Genomic DNA, 10,984 nt, shown 5'->3' with positions numbered 1-10,984 from the left:
CCAACTGAGCTATGCTCACGAGACGTACCAAGATATATTATATTAAGTACAAAAATATATTATGTTATATACCAAAATATATTTCAGATTGTACACCAAAATATATTAGATTGCATATCAAAATATTTTAAATTGTGTTCCAAAATATTTTAGATTACTTTCCAAAATATTTTAGACTAAGAAAACACTTTCTAATAATGATTAAATTAAATACTTAATTTAACATTTCCAAATAGTAAAATATATAAAAAAAATCTCTTCTTAAAAGCTTAAAATATTTTTTTCTTTAGTGCTTAACTTCCTTCACTTAATTATACTCCCCCCTAATAGGTACACCCATACTATACAAACACTACCAATGCGATTGCGAATGATTTATCCGATGCGGAACTTCCACTTTTTTCAATTGACACAACACAAATTCTACATAATGTGAAAATTTATGTTTCATTTTTAACTCAATTTCCACGCATGTTCCGATAAGATTAAATAAACCAAGCAAACAATATCCAATTGAACCCTGGTATATATCGCGAGACTCCTTTATTGAAATTCCCCGACAGCTTACGTGTTTAATTTCTAAAAGAAAGAGAGAAGCATAGAGTTCCGGATTTCATGGAAAACATGGGTGGTCATGGTTTAAGTAGCCAATAGGAATTAGAAGGTAGTTGCGGACGGGATCAAATACATAGTGTTTAGGCGCACACACAATGATGTATTTGTCTTCAAAATGTTTATTTTATTTTATCTTATATTATTAGAAAAAATGTCTCTTTATATGTGCCTAAACACTATACAAAGTCTTGTGATCATAGAAGACTCCCTCGTGGTCGTGATATTAAGCATTTCCGTATCCAATTTGGATAAAACTGATTCAATAATAAGAACATAATATCTAAGTTACACATCAGCCATTGATTAATCAAAGCATTCTCAATCAATATTAAGAAACATAAAAACAATTTACCAACCAAGTCAACAATATATGTTCCAAACATGCATCTGAAAGAATGAGTTACCACTAACGCCTATTTGATCTGCTACCCTAATTCCTAACTCATGAAGTTTCCCAGTTAAACAAATTAACAAGGGCCTTAACTTTCAAATAGGAAAGAAAAGTATTGTTTCAGAACAATGTGTTCATGAAAACATCATGTAATCAAATTGTTCTATCACTTGTCTTCTTCAGCATTGCATCACCACAAAAAGAATCCAGTTGATGATCAAAGCTATCCACCCGCGGCAGGGAATTTGTTGTTTCTATCTTGTTCGATCCTGCTGCGGTGTTCTTCTGCACACTTTCAACTGAAGAAATAATGCCTCCCAACCCATTATTGTCTCCTCTCATATCATGACTGGACATTGGATTATTAAAAGTTGGTTGAAAAAAGAAATTATTTCGATTTTCCTGCACAGGCACATATGCATCAGCTGATAACTCAAGGGCTTCCATCAAGTAATGGCATTCCCATTGACGATGCCTCAGACATTGGCATTGCATTAAACGCCGGAATTGATCCAGTTAATCTTTTACATCTCTCTTTAGCCGCATTCACCTTAAAAATGAGAACAACATAAAGGGAATAAATGAGCATATCAGATGATTGTCAATACACATGTATCAATTGAAAATGGATTCCTTCCAGTTGGAATATTGCTGCATTCACGCAGTCCGTGCATTGGTTGATATTGGATTCAGATCGGACAGTTCACAATAAGCCTGATTTCGAAGGAGACAGGAACATATGCCTGGATGATGAATAAAGACTGTGACGATCAGAAGGTGTTGTTGGGAGACTCCCACTCCACTGATGTTGCTGGAATCGGAGATATAGAGCTGAAGTTCACCTCTGGAAAGACTCTGATACTGAAGGATGTGCTGCACACTCCTAAAATTAGGAAGAATTTAGTTTCAGGTTTTCTTTTGAATAAGGCTGGGTTTACTCAAAGCATAGGGGCTGATTTGTACACCATCACTAAGAATGGTATTTTTGTTGGGAAAGGGTACGCCACTGATGACATGTTTAAGTTGAACATTTATATGAATAAAATTTCTTCTTCTGCTTATATGTTGTGTGATTTTAATATTTAGCATTCTAGACTCTGTCACGTTAACAAAAGAATTATTTCAAATATGAGCGGTTTAGGATTAATTCCTAAAATATCTTTAAACAATTTTGAAAAATGTCAATTTTGTAGTCAAGCAAAAATAAATAAAGAATCACATAAATCAGTAACCAGAATAACTGAACCTTTTGAATTAATTCATTCTGATTTATGCGAATTAGATGGAAACTTGACTAGAAACGGAAAAAGATATTTCATCACTTTTATAGATGACTGCTCGAATTACACACATGTGTATTTAATGAGAAATAAAAATGAAGCGCTTGAAATATTTAAACAGTATGTAAAAGAAATTGAAAATCAATTCAATATTAGAATCAAGCGTTTTAGAAGTGACAGAGGTACTGAATATGGATCACATACATTCAATGAGTATTATAAAGAACTCGGAATTATTCATGAAACAACTGCTCCTTATTCTCCTGAAATGAACGGTAAAGCGGAAAGAAAAAATAGAACGTTTACCGAATTAGTAGTTGCAACAATGCTTAACTCCGGAGCAGCGCCTCATTGGTGGGGATAAATTTTATTGACTGTTTGCTATGTGCTAAACAGAGTACCCAAAACAAAGAACAAAATTTCTCCATATGAAACTTTGAAGAAAAGACAACCAAACTTGTCTTATTTTAGAACATGGGGCTGCCTAGCCTATGTAAGAAAACCAGACCCCAAAAGAGTCAAACTAGCAAGTAGAGCCTATGAATGTGTATTCATTGGGTATGCCTTAAATAGTAAAGCCTATAGGTTTTACGACCTGAAATCTAAAACGATCATAGAATCAAATGATGTTGACTTCTATGAAAATAAATTTCCCTTTAAGTCAGGAGACAGTGGGGGTAATAGTGGGGGCACCGATAACTCAGTTCTTGATCAACCTTCTGAAATCATAACAAGCAATGAAAACATCGAAAGAGATGTTATAGAACCTCGTAGAGGTAAGAGAGCAAGAATTGCTAAAGAATATGGCCCCGAATATGTGGCGTATACTATAGAGGAGGATCCATCAAGCATCAAGGAAACTCTGTCTTCAATTGACGCTGATTTATGGCAAGAAGTTATAAATCATGAAATGGATTCTCTAATGTCCAACGAAACCTGGCACCTAACTGACTTGCCTCCTGGATGCAAGACTATAGGTTGTAAATGGATCTTGAAAAAGAAACTAAAACCTGATGGGTCAATCGACAAATACAAGGCACGCCTTGTAGCCAAAGGTTTTAGACAAAGAGAAAATGTAGATTTCTTTGACACATATTCACCTGTAACTAGAATCACGTCCATTAGGGTACTAATCTCTTTGGCGGCCATCCACAATTTGATAGTACACCAAATGGATGTAAAAACTGCTTTTTTAAACGGTGAATTAGAAGAAGAAATCTACATGGACCAACCTGAAGGTTTCGTAATCCATGGACAAGAGAACAAAGTTTGTAAGTTAGACAAATCTTTGTATGGTCTAAAACAAGCACCGAAACAATGGCATGAGAAATTCGACAATCTTATGATTGAGAATGAGTTTAAGGTGAATGAAAGCGACAAGTGTATTTATTCCAAGTACGAAAATAACACTTGCACGATCATATGTCTATACGTAGACGACTTACTCATATTTGGTTCAAACCTTAATGCCATTAAAGATGTGAAATCATTGTTGTGCCACAACTTTGATATGAAAGACCTAGGAGAAGCAGATGTAATTCTTGGAATCAAGATTACTAGAACTGATAATGGAATTTCCTTGAATCAATCTCACTACGTTGAGAAGATCTTAAGGAAATATAATTACTTCAATTGTAAACCTGCGAGCACACCTTGTGACCCAAGTGTGAAACTATTTAAGAACATTGGAGATAGTGTTAGACAAACTGAATATGCGAGCATCATTGGCAGTCTCAGATATGCCACTGATTGTACTAGACCCGACATCGGCTACGCCGTGGGACTATTATGCAAGTTTACGAGCAGGCCAAGCTATCGAAAGAGTCATGAGATACTTGAAGAAGACCATGACTCTAGGACTGCATTATCAGAGATATCCTGCAGTGCTTGAAGGATACAGTGACGCAGATTGAAACACCTTATCAGATGATTCCAAAGCGACTAGTGGCTATATATTTAGCATTGCTGGAGGAGCTGTTTCCTGGAAATCCAAGAAATAGACCATTCTGGCTCAGTCCACAATGGAATCTGAGATGATAGCACTAGCTGCTGCTAGTGAAGAAGCAAGTTGGCTAAGATGCTTGCTATCTGAAATCCCTTTATGGGAGAGACCGTTACCAGCTGTGTTAATTCATTGTGATAGTACCGCGGCTATCACAAAGATTGAGAATCGTTACGAAAACACAGCACGATAAGCGAATATCTTTCGAACGGAACGGTAAGAGTAGATTTCGTACGAACAAATGAAAACTTAGCTAATCCTTGACGAAAGGACTAAACAGAGAGAAAGTCGCAAATACATCCAGTAGGATGGGACTAATGCCTATTGATCATAAGTGATGGAAACCCGACCTAAATGATTGGAGATCCCAAGAACTAGGTTCAATGGGTAATAACAAATCACAAGTGATTGAACATGCTATGAGAACGCATGATCCTGCAGTGACCGAAGGTTGAGATAATAGAAACTCTTAATGAGATCTATACTCCTTATGGAGTGAAGTACATAGCTACAGGAGTACTTCTGATAGACTCACCTATACATATGTAGAACTGAGGCCGGTTCTTATGGAATTTCGAGGCAGAATTCCTAGAGCATTCGTTAAAACTGGGAAAGACGTACAAGGCCATTAACTCACGGGCTTTTTAGAAAACACCTAAGAAAAGTTTGTGTGTGGGTCCTATGTCTGAGATAGAGTTCAATGCTGTAAGCAACTCTTGTTAATCGGAATACTACTCACTATGCAAAGGTTCAAGTTGTTGGCGACACCTTTTTTTACTAGCAATCTTTAAGAAACGTTTAAAACGTAACTTTCGAAACCAATTTTGAATTCAAGTGGGGGATTGTTGGAACACTAGTGTATAATGAAAAAAACTTGGAGTATACTAGTGAGTTTGTGGAGCCTTTGGAATGTAAAGAAACTAGTGTAAAGTGTGAATTGAAAATTTTATGTCCCACATCGGGTAGATCACACACTCTAGTAGAAATCCTCCTTATAAATTGAGAGCTCGGGAATAGTATTCTTCACTCCAAAACTGAGAATCGAATACTCTTCTCTGGTTTTCTCTCCTCTCTTCTCCCTCCCGCGGTTTGTGTTGACGAACCGTTCTTTCTTTCCTCCTTCTTTGGTTTATCGAGTGGTCTACGTACCATATTAGAGTGGTTTTTCGAAACTTTTCGAAAACCATATTGAGGTGTTATTCTCGAGCGATTTCTGGCAGCCTTTAATCGTACAGTTAGAATCTGGGCTGTTTTATCCTGGAGACGGCGCGGTTGCTAGTCTACCTTGCACAACTTAGGTAGTGCCGCGAAACGTCTTAAAGAAAGCGACCTGATCGTGACTCACCCCGGTAATAGTTTCAAAGCTCTGTCGTAATTTTCAAATTACAAAAACAACATTTTTAAGACGTTTCGAATACGATACGATGAGTTCTGAAAAAATTACCGCGGTTTCAGCTGATGACTTTAACAAACCGTTTCTGTTTACGGGTAGCCACTTCAAACGTTGGCAGCAAAAGATGATGTTCTTCTTGACCACTAAAAAGGTTGCCTACGTTTTGAAGGAAGCTATGCCTGTAGCACCTACGAGTTCGACTCCTGCTGGAGCGAATAATAACGGTAAGGCAGCAGACCCTACTGCTGCTGAGAAAGCTGAACCTGAGAAAGCTGACCCAGATAAACAGCTAGCCATAGATATTGCTCTATGGAAGGAAAATGACTACCTCTGTAAGAATTATATTCTTAATAGACTCACAGAGACCCTCTGTATGATTATTATAGACTCTGTGATACTGCTAAACAATTATGGGAAGCACTTCAGAAGAAGTATGATACTGAAGAGGCTGGTGTTAAGAAATACGCCGTAAGCCACTATCTGAATTTCAAAATGAGTGATGATAAGTCCGTTGAGGCACAATCACATGAGCTGCAACAAATTGCTCACGAGATCATAGCTGAAGGGATGACACTTCCCGAACAGTTCCAAATAGCTGTGATTATTGATAAGCTGCCTCCTGCCTGGAATCACAGCTATTTGGAACTGTTCGGGAAGTGTCATCCCTTCAGCTATGATCTCGTGAGCAATTTGTTGCAGCTCATGTGATTGTGCCTCAACGGACTTATCATCACTCATTTTGAAATTCAGATAGCGGCTTACGGCGTATTTCTTAACACCAGCCTCTTCAGTATCATACTTCTTCTGAAGTGCTTCCCATAATTGTTTAGCAGTATCGCAGAGTCTATAATAATCATACAGAGGGTCTGTGAGTCTATTAAGAATATAATTCTTACAGAGGTAGTCATTTTCCTTCCATAGAGCAATATCTATGGCTAGCTGTTTATCTGGGTCAGCTTTCTCAGGTTCAGCTTTCTCAGCAGCAGTAGGGTCTGCTGCCTTACCGTTATTATTCGCTCCAGCAGGAGTCGAACTCGTAGGTGCTACAGGCATAGCTTCCTTCAAAACGTAGGCAACCTTTTTAGTGGTCAAGAAGAACATCATCTTTTGCTGCCAACGTTTGAAGTGGCTACCCGTAAACAGAAACGGTTTGTTAAAGTCATCAGCTGAAACCGCGGTAATTTTTTCAGAACTCATCGTATCGTATTCGAAACGTCTTAAAAATGTTGTTTTTGTAATTTGAAAATTACGACAGAGCTTTGAAACTATTACCGGGGTGAGTCACGATCAGGTCGCTTTCTTTAAGACGTTTCGCGGCACTACCTAAGTTGTGCAAGGTAGACTAGCAACCGCGCCGTCTCCAGGATAAAACAGTTCAGATTCTAACTGTACGATTAAAGGCTGCACTGCTAGAAATCGCTCAATAATAACACCTCAATATGGTTTTCGAAAAGTTTCGAAAAACCACTCTAATATGGTACGTAGACCACTCAATAAACCAAAGAAGGAGGAAAGAAAGAACGGTTCGTCAACACAAACCACGGGAGGGAGAAGAGAGGAGAGAAAACCAGAGAAGAGTATTCGATTCTCAATTTTGGAGTGAAGAATACTATTCCCGAGCTCTCAATTTATAAGGAGGATTTCTACTAGAGTGTGTGATCTACCCGATGTGGGACATAAAATTTTCAATTCACACTTTACACTAGTTTCTCCATCCTTGTGTTTACATTCCAAAGGCTCCACAAACTCTCTAGTATACTCCAAGTTTTTTTCATTATACACTAGTGTTCCAACAATCAATGCACCGAGGTTGAATCTCGATCATCCAAACTTAATCTAAGTAGTCTCCGATGTTCTGACTGCGTAAGCTTAAGGCATTCCGGTTTGGAGAGAGTATTGATCCAAGTAGTAGGTTTCTATAACAAGTTTTACTAGTAAAGTAGTTAAATCAAGGACTTACCTTCGCTTTTATTGTTTCAAAATCAGCGTTTAATATTCTGTTCTCAACAGCAGAATTGTTATATTTTTGGTCCACATCTGAAAAATGCTTCAACAATGAAGAATTTTCACCTCTTAATGTAGAGACCTAATAAGATTTGAAAGACTAATTAGGATGGATACAGAGATCAGATAAGAGAAGGCATAAGACTTGGATTTAAAAAGCATGCATGCAGACCTGTGTTTCAAGCTCAGTATTCTTAGCTATCTTTCTATCTCTCGATCGTTTAGCTGATTCCCTATTTTGGAGCATCCTGAAAAGGCAATGTCATAAGGCATTAAGACCATGTTTGGATAAGCGATTTAAGCAAACACACACTTATAACACAAGTGTTTATCATGTCGTATGTGAAACATATTGAACTCCTAGAATATTGTTACCTCTTAAGTCGTTTTGCATCGGAAGGGTTATTGTCTCTATTCATATTAACCTCTCCCTGATCAGCTTTCTCTTCGTCTGAGGATCCACTTGTCGTTGACCTGATTGCTGTAACAACAGGTTTCTGTGGCATGGAAGGAGCTCCAGCAGGGCCACACTCTACAGATAAATAAAATACAAAAGACGGATAACTTTTATAAATTTCCCATGCAAATGTTTTCTATGTTAAACTTCATAATTGCATACAAATGTGTTTAACAATTCAAACCTTTTGCAGTAGGATGAAGTCCAAGTTCATAAGGATCAGATGTCTGTGGTCCAATTTCAGGCTCCTGAAATTTGCCAGAAGATCCCTATTTCCAGGAATATTAGAAGAAGATAACATTAATACTGCATAGTAAATCCAACTTTGATGATAATTGAAATACAGTAAGCCAGAAATTAAATATGAGGCATGTACTACATATAATTTTTTTGAAGAAGCTAAAATGAATTATAATACCACCTCAAAAGAGTCTTTCCGAGCACAAGACGTACTCAGGAAAGGACATCAGAGTCAAGAACAATATATACAAAAGTTGCCTAACAGATCATAAACAAAAAGCAGAAAAGAAACTCTTAGCCAATGCCTAAAATGGTAAACGGACTAAGCCATCACCCATGATAATTGAAGGGAAGAGAACTAAACTTCGTCTTCAACCACGTAAAAGCAAGCGACTTAATCTTGTCGACCACCTGGATAACCGAACAATCTTTGACATTAAACAACCTATTGTTTCTTTCCTTCCATATTTCCCAAACTACAGCAAACCAAATAACCTGAAGAATAGAATGGTGCACCTTAGTGGTACCAGCAATACGAGAAAACTGAGCAAAATGATCCGGCCGGCACCTGTAAAGGGACAGCCACGGACAAGCCTAACCACCTATAAATGAAGTGCCAAACAGAACCAAAAAAATTACAATGTAAAAATAAGTGTTGAGACGATTCCAACGATCCACAACCAGACACAACATATAATTGGAAAGCGGAAAATGAAGGATTTAATTTATATTCACGAGTGTTCAACGGAGTCTAAATGTTATCTTAATCTAATATATAATTATTTTGTGGTCGCAATGAGCTTAGCTCAGTTGGTAGGGGCATTGCATAATTTATGCAGGGGCCAGGGTTCGAATCCCGGACACCCACTTCTCCATATTTAATTTTGTGAGCTCTAGCCACTAGGCTACTAGACAAAAAAAATTAAAAAAAAATTATATGTATAGATAATACTAGATATTTTGCACTTTAATAATATAACAAACTATACTTTTTTTTTTAATGATATCAATGATATAACAAATATAATACAAATTTCCCTTAAAAAATTATAATATAAATTCTTATTTTTTTATAACACCTACAAAATAACATTATGATCTTTATATATAAATATACACTGAAGTTTTTATCTTGTGAATCAATAATAACCGTCACATCAATATATAGAGAATGGTTGTGATGTACTAATAAGGTAGAACTTTTACGCAGAGTCAGGGACAACATAAAAATTAATCTCATATATGTGCTTCCATAATTCAAAAGCATATAGGGAAAAGAATAACATATACTTCAATATTTCAAAGCATTTGAATTTTTTTTTTTTTGTCATTATACAAAACACCTATACATGGAAAAAGAATGAGAAATTTTTTCCATGATTAAGAAGCATTACTGGAAGGTTAATTAGTTAAAGGAGTGATGGGAACTATCAAATTTAAGGTCTAAATGACAAAAAACTAGCATGATATGAAACAAAAGAAGTTCAAGTTCAAGAGAGACAAATTATATAGCAATTCCAGAAACCGGCACCGAGAAGAACAACAAATCTATCCTAATAATAAATATAAGTTGGATAATTAAAACATATGATTCATCAGAACATTTTATTTTTGAAGAAATTTAACAAAAAATTACTCCATTCGTTCCTTTTTAATTGCCTTTTTAAAAAGTTAACGTTAAAATAACGAGATGTATTTTTGCACGTTTTCTTCCTATTATACCTCATTTTAATCCACCAATAAATTTCTCTGTTTTTTTTGCGCACACTTTATCTTTCCAATAAATTTAATATGTTATATTTCTCTCGTAACAATAACAAACAATTGTCAGTTATTATTTTTTAATCCAACAATTCCTATTTTTTTGCGCACTATCTCTCTCGTAGCAAATAATTGTCAATTTTTTTAAATATTTTGCACATCTTAAAAGATAAGAGTAATTGAAAAGGGTATAATTGACAAATTGTACATTTAAAATATCAAAAGGCAGTTAAATAGGAATGAAAAATTTACCATAAAAAGACACTTAAAAAGAAAATGGAGGGGGTATTAATTAGTTATCGAACATCTAGCAATAACTTCTTTTCCTCCGCTGTAAAGTGCTTATGATTTTACGTGTATAAAAAGTTTTTTTTTTCTTTCGAAAACTCGATCCGATCTAAGGATCGACTAATCTAAGGGGACCAATTCCACTGTCCACTTGCGGGGGGCCCGTTCTAAGCCAAAGCAAAGCCTGGATGAACTTGTCCACCGAAATTGACACCAAAGAGAATCAAACTTAAAACCTTGAGAGGAGCACACTCCAAGATCTGAAACCAACCATTAGGCCAATCCCAAATAGGTTGTGTATACATAATCAATTACCATTGTCACTTGAAAAATAGTTAATTACCATTGTCAAATTATTAATATTTTTAAAATTTTACCTAAGATGATTTATGATTAAGAGTTTTTCTATTCACACCCTATATATTTCTGAAAAGTTTTTGATAATACCAAAATTGTCCTTTTATATAAATTTTCTTAAAATCTTGATTTCATTCATTGTCACTCTAAAATTTCACTCTCTTTCACCCACCAACGATCAAACAATCCTGATGTT

At 36.0% G+C, this 10,984-nt stretch overlaps 1 pseudogene; it reads right to left on the bottom strand.

Annotated features, from left to right (window-relative positions):
- Positions 1–1,095: 1,095 nt before the first annotated feature.
- LOC25499677 (light-inducible protein CPRF2-like) lies at positions 1,096–10,109 on the bottom strand (annotated as a pseudogene).
- Between the last annotated feature and the right edge of the window lie 875 nt (positions 10,110–10,984).

This window comes from Medicago truncatula, chromosome 7, assembly GCF_003473485.1.
Source record: "Medicago truncatula cultivar Jemalong A17 chromosome 7, MtrunA17r5.0-ANR, whole genome shotgun sequence".
Taxonomy (NCBI): Eukaryota; Viridiplantae; Streptophyta; class Magnoliopsida; order Fabales; family Fabaceae; genus Medicago; species Medicago truncatula.
Note: the sequence above shows the minus strand (reverse complement) of the source record. Positions and strands in the feature narration are given on the sequence as shown.